Source organism: Helianthus annuus, chromosome 11, assembly GCF_002127325.2.
Source record: "Helianthus annuus cultivar XRQ/B chromosome 11, HanXRQr2.0-SUNRISE, whole genome shotgun sequence".
Taxonomy (NCBI): Eukaryota; Viridiplantae; Streptophyta; class Magnoliopsida; order Asterales; family Asteraceae; genus Helianthus; species Helianthus annuus.
In genome coordinates, this window is record NC_035443.2 from 186220876 (window position 1) to 186227265 (window position 6390).

A 6390-nucleotide genomic window follows, 5' to 3' on the forward strand; every position below is an offset into this window, starting at 1 on the left:
CCCCAAATTTCTGTTTACTCTCAAAACCGGCACAAAACTTGCATGGTCGGATATCAAGCTCAGCAAACGAACCGTATCCTCGCACACAACCCTCACAAAACACGCGGCTACACTTTTGACAGCGGAAACCAACGCTAGACTCCGAAAATCTCAATCCGCATTCACAACATATGGTTTGACCAACATCAGCTATGTTGACTTCACCAGACACAGAACTTATATCACTTTTTCCCCAATAAATCCAATCTCTATACCTAATAAAACAACAAGGTTTTGCCACTTGGCATCACCTCAATCCACCAACACACTTGTCAAAACCTCCTTTAGTTTACTATCCTATGTGTCACAATCTCAAGCCCTCTATCCTAGGTGTAATTTTGATAGTTTTTTCATTTTTTAATTTAATCCTATGTGTAATTTTTAAAGCATATACAACAAACCCTACTCAAACCAGTTACTGGTTCAAACGTCAGAAAGCTTCCACCTTTCCAGTTTCCTCAAATAGTTTCTCATTCAAATTCAAATTCACTATTTCCCCAATCCAGATCTGGAAAACAAATTCCATAACCCAGAGAGAGAGCCGATGGAAACGCCCTTGATTCAACCGATCTTCATATATAAGTTTTTGACCGATTATGGTTTTTCGATTCGTCGTCTGTAGAGATGAAGATCGTCTTCTTCAGGTACGATCATCTTAGTCATGTTGGTTTGTTTCTTTCCGTTCATCTCAAAGTTAGGGCTTCGATTAACGGAAGGGTTTTTGTTTTGGTGATATAGGTGTTTACAACGATCTCGGAGCTCCAGATCTGAGCATAAGTTTATCACGGCCGGTGCTCGGCGGCGAGCAACATCCGTACCCTAGGCGGTGCCGTACTGGTCGCCCGATGTCCACCAAAGGTACACTGCTACTTACTGAACTGTATGAATATTAATACTAAGTTGAAGGTTGTATGTTATTTCTAGGGTTAATATATCATTGTTTTGTTTGAGGAATAAATTGAAAATCACTGTTGGAATTGGAGCAAAAATTAGAGATCTTGAATTTGTTTTTCGTTCAGAAGGTGAATTGTTTAGATATGCTTTAATTTGATGAGTTTTTTTAGTTTTAAATTTTCAAATTTGGGATTTATTTTTTGTGGGTTTTCGATTTAATGCAACTTTATGTTGTTTGTTTATGTAAAAATTTGATTGTGTTTTGATTTGAATTTAAATATAAATTTGTCTTCAAGCAGGGAAAATAAAGCATAACAATGCTTCAGCAATTGATCTCAATGCTAAAGATGATGGTCCATCATGTGTTGATGACACAACTTTATCGCAATCGAAGATGAATTGTGTAAAGTCGAGAGGTTTCACATTTGATCTAAACATCGAAGATGATCAAGATCAAGTGAAACCGCGCGATTCATTGTCGGAATGTGGGAGTACTTGTCATTTAGGGGGTGAGCGAGACTCGGTGAGGGTTGGAACAAAATGAAGCGAAACGGGTTTTTAATAGTATGGAAACTAATCTTTATTGTTCTATGTTCTCCTCTTCCTTTTTTTGTACCAGATTCCATATTTAGTCTCACAATGTTATTCTTTGTCATATTTTAGAGTTGCTGGAAATAGAAATCAAGTAATCTGCTTTACTTCTTCATCAGCATTGTTGTTGTTCATGGTTTGATGGTTGTTTTCCTTCGACATCATGTTCGTTGCTGAAGGTATTATTCTTATTTAATACATTATCCGTCATTATATTAATTAAGGTTTTGATAATATGAATATGGTGTTTTTGTGCACGAATTGACAACAGGTTGTAATCCGCGTTTGCTTAAGCTTTAGCCAACCATTGATTTGATTGTGTCTTTTATGCCGATTGATTTTAAATATGTTGTTCTTGCAAAAGATGTTTGATGCTCATTAAGAGAAATCGTTTTTAAAGCATATAACAAAAAGAAAATATTCGAAATAAAAATATCAATATTTGATGTGAATAGAGAAGAGCAAATGGTATCGGGTACCGTTTTGGAACCAGTCCGTTACCGAATTTTTGGGGTTTTTTTTACCGGTACCGGTTTTTACCTTCTAATCAATTGCCGACCGATTTAATATAGTTTTCTTGAGTTTGTTAATGTGGGTTGTCAAAAAAGTCACAAAATTGGGTTAAAATTTGCACTTTTGGTGAATTTCTTGATGTGGGTAGTAAAAAAATATGGGTTGATTTACTTTTTTATTGAGTTTTCTTTGCAAGGATTTGAAGAGCTCTTCAAGGAAATCACCCAGCTACTAACACCGAAGATCACCGTAAGTGTTATTATAAAAATTCGCGATAAAATTCTATTAGTTCGCTGTGAAATGATTCTGATTTTGATGTTTGGGTTAATCGGGTTCAGATTAATTTTATTCGGGTCGGTTTTTGGGTTTCCGTTAAAAAGACCATGCAGTTGTTACATCGTGTAACTACCTGCTGTGCACCAGGTTCCTATATCTAAGACGATGTCGGCCAGCACCGACAACACCGGATGAGACCAAGATGACCTCGAATCCTTGAGTGTTTAGTGTTTGAATATGCCTTTAAGACATAAGTTAATCATAACAAGTATACATGACAATCCGCAAACATTTTTATAGAAGATATAGGGGGAAAAAGAAAGACAACATAGAAAATTAGAAATACTCAAATAGTAGAAGAATGAGTTTTGATTAGAACACCTGCTCACAGAGAGCTCCTATGGTTAATAGTTTTTTTTCATAAAAGAGATTGGTTAAATAGTTAAACTTGATTATTAAGTTCTTGATGTAATTGTTTTTCGTTGCATCTAGATGTCAGATGGTATTTGTCATGTTGATGTCTATCTTTAAGTAGTAACTTTTATTTTTTTCTTTTTAAATGGATATCAAATATATGTACATTGATATGTTAAATGTCCGGTTCGTAAATGGTAAGATATGTTCGTTGGCACTATTAGTATTCAAGTAATCATTTGGTTATTGATTCTGAATCTTTTATTTAGTGACATAGCAGGAACGATTATTGGTTCATTCGGTTGATGATCTTGTACATAGCGTGTGCGCATAAGATATGGTGGTGAAGAAGAGAACGGATAGTGGAGGATTTCATGATTTACTGGCCCCGTGATAACTAGAGCTCCTAGATCCTTGCGGGTTAGCATAAAATTAAGTTTGTTTTCATGCGCGAATGTTCATTTGTACTAACACATTTTATTTGATTCTTTAGAGGAGGATTCTACATAACAAATCATTCAAAGATGGTGGAATTTGTGCTTTTGAGTTGTTGGCAAATGTAGCCGACAAGCTATTACTGAACTATAAACCGAAAAACATTGTCGATTATGATGTTGGAGACGTCGATAATGAACTGGCGCAAGTCGAATATGTCGAAAGACATCTACAAACTCCACAAACATGTAGAGGTACAACTTAAAAGATTGTTTATATAGTTTTCTTGAGTTTCTTAATGTGGGTTGTCAAAAAAAGTCACAAAATTGGGTTCAAGTTGCACTTTTCTTGAATTTCTTGATGCGGGTAGTCAAAAATATGGGTTAATTTACTTCTTTATTGAATTTTTATAGAATTTCTATTAAATTTACTATTTTATTAAGTTTCTTGATGTGGGTTGTAAAAAAAATCACAAAATTGGGTTAAAATTACATTTTTCTTGAATTTCTTGATGTGGGTAGTCAAAAATATGGTTTAATTTAATTTTTTTAATTGAATTTCTGTTAAATTTACTATTGTATTAAGTTTCTTGATGTGGGACTAGACTATAAACCGAAAAACATTATCGGTTTTGATGTCGGAGACGTCGATAATGAACTCGCGCAAGTCGAATACGTCAATAATGAACTCGAGCAAGTCGATATGGGTTAATTTACTTTTTTATTGAATTTTCTTTGCAAGGATTTGAAGGTTTTTTCCACCTTTAATGAAGAGCTCTTCAACACCCAGCTACTAACACCGGAGATCACCGTAAGTGTTTATTATAAAAATTCGCGATTAAATTCTATTAGTTCGTTGTGAAATGATTCTGATTTCGATGTTTGCAGATGGAGAATATGGTGTATTTGTACGTTGAACTGGGACTGATGCATTACGGGATTTTTATTTGACCCTTTTGACCCGTTCAAGATAACGCACAACCCGAATGGGTTAGAATTGCCACCTCTACGTCTATATTTCACTGTCTACATCTTCTACAACTCGGATATCTGAATTCATGATGTATATTCAGGTCAAACGACACGTGATGACCCGTATGAGGTTCACCTAACTACACCAGTGGAGGGTTATGATCCCATCCAATTTAGTCTTACAAAAATGTGCGGTAATGTTCAGTTTTTTTATCTTCCTCCCTTTTTGAGATGCAACTCCACTTTCGACAGATCATTTAATCTGATGAATGATTTTTCTTAATAATTTAGAATCCAAGCAAAATGAAGCAGGAACATCTCCGAAAGGATGGGCTCTATTTGGATCATTTCCTGCATGTAAGTAAATTATCTTTATTTGCACAGTTCTTTTATCATTGACCAGTCAGACATTTGAAGATTGTTTATTGCTATTTAAAAATTGAGGTGTTCATTAACAAAATGTGGTGGAGCAGATTCTGCTGCGATGGCTTTATTTACAAGACTCAAGTACAAAGACAAGCAAGCTATGCTATTTACTCTTTCATTAAAATGGGTTTTTTAAAATATGTATATTTTCTCAGAATTATTGTTTAATAAAAGCAGCATGGAATTGATGCACTGCCTGCCATGACCATTTTATCTGCATGTTTGGAGACTGTAAGTCAACATTTTCAAATATAGGCATATATGTATGTATATATAAAATACAAAATATAGTGTTTTTAATTCAATTTCACATGGAAACGATGCAGGTGAGTGGTGGGGGAGGTTACATGCAGGCGGATGATTTTAGTTTGTTATTTATTTACTTATTTTTATTTTAGATTAGCATTAATTTATGTTACTTCATACTTTAAATAAACATTTCATAGGAACATTTTAAAAAATGGAGATGTCGAACAAGTGTCAAAACATTATTATTTTAAATTATTTGGTTTCATGTTATTTGGATTTTTTTTAAAAATCATACATCATATTTATTAATATGTGTAAATTTAACTTTGTTAAACCCGTGTGTCACACGGGATATAAGCTAGTTCTTGTTATATAACCTCTATAACATATCCTATGTCAATAAACTAATAAACTGAAAAACTATAGAACCCAAAAACTGTAATAAAAAAGACAACTTGGGTTTTCTTCTATGGATGAAAAAGATTCAAGAAAGCAACAAAAAGGCCATCTTGAAATCAAATAACATCTCAATTTAGAAATGTATATACACAACACAAATCAGTATCTTTTTCTTCTTTTGAAATTATATAAAAGTAACAAACTTTAGCTAACCAATTCCAGAATCAAACATCAAACACACCAGATCCACAACTTGATTAACTCAATCAACAAAGGTTCGAACAAAAAGAAACAAACCCTCATGTTTCAAGCACCAAAAACTCATAAAAATGTTTACCCTATAACATGCACATCTCACCAAACAAAAAGACCATGAAAATTCTTTAATAACTGCGTAGGGGAGGAGAATGGATGAATGATAATGGAGATGTGGATGAGGCTAGACCTTCATACATGAATCTTTTTGAGAGAAAGAGAGAGAAAAGTAAAGTTCAGTTTGAATTTTGAATTGAGATCTGATTTTTTGTTACGTTACACAAACAGAGAAATCAGGGGAACTTGACACGTGGAAAGAAGAAAGGGGGAGGCTGGATATGCTTACACGTGGCCTACTCATGTTTTCCTTTATTATATAGGAAGATGCTAGTCTTTTAAACATTTGAACATTTGAAGTATTTATAAGAAGAAACTTCCTAGTTCTTACATATTTATATAATGTTTTATGATAAATAATAATAAGAGAAAAACGTTATAATTATAATTTGCATGAATATTTTACTTGATATGTAGTGGATACATTCTATAATTTATAATATTTTCTTCATTCTCTCGAGACCCCATAATTTTGTTTTTCTTTTCCCTCGGAATAAGATTTTTTTACAATGTCTTTGATTTGTATCAAATTAACATTGTTTGGTTTATTTTTGACGAATGTGTGATTTAGGTTTCAGGATATAAATTAGAACGTTAAACGTGGGGAAAGTGGGTTTGATGTGAAAGGAAGAGGGGAGATCAACATTAATATTAACACAAAAATAAAACAATAATAATATTATTTGATCAAAAGTAAAGAAAACTACATGTATGATGTTACTTGTAATTAACAACTAAAATTGATGGATAAATATATTCAGTTATTGCTTTCATTTTCTAAGATGAATTTAAATTACTTTTTCAACAAACC

At 33.3% G+C, this 6390-nt stretch overlaps 1 long non-coding RNA gene across 7 annotated transcripts; it reads left to right on the forward strand.

The window, feature by feature from the left end:
* Positions 1-466: 466 nt before the first annotated feature.
* Positions 467-5071, forward strand: LOC110879913. 7 transcript variants are annotated; one of them, XR_004873370.1, is made up of 14 exons: positions 467-683; positions 778-897; positions 964-1061; positions 1233-1497; positions 1597-1703; positions 2234-2286; positions 2997-3147; positions 3221-3416; positions 3904-3972; positions 4050-4151; positions 4235-4327; positions 4425-4490; positions 4607-4790; positions 4886-5069. It is a non-coding gene; the product is annotated as an uncharacterized LOC110879913 (long non-coding RNA). The 7 variants fall into 7 exon arrangements; XR_004873372.1 differs by lacking the exon at positions 964-1061 and having other exon boundaries at positions 2221-2286; positions 4886-5070; XR_004873373.1 differs by lacking the exon at positions 964-1061 and having other exon boundaries at positions 4578-4790; positions 4886-5070.
* Positions 5072-6390: the final 1319 nt, after the last annotated feature.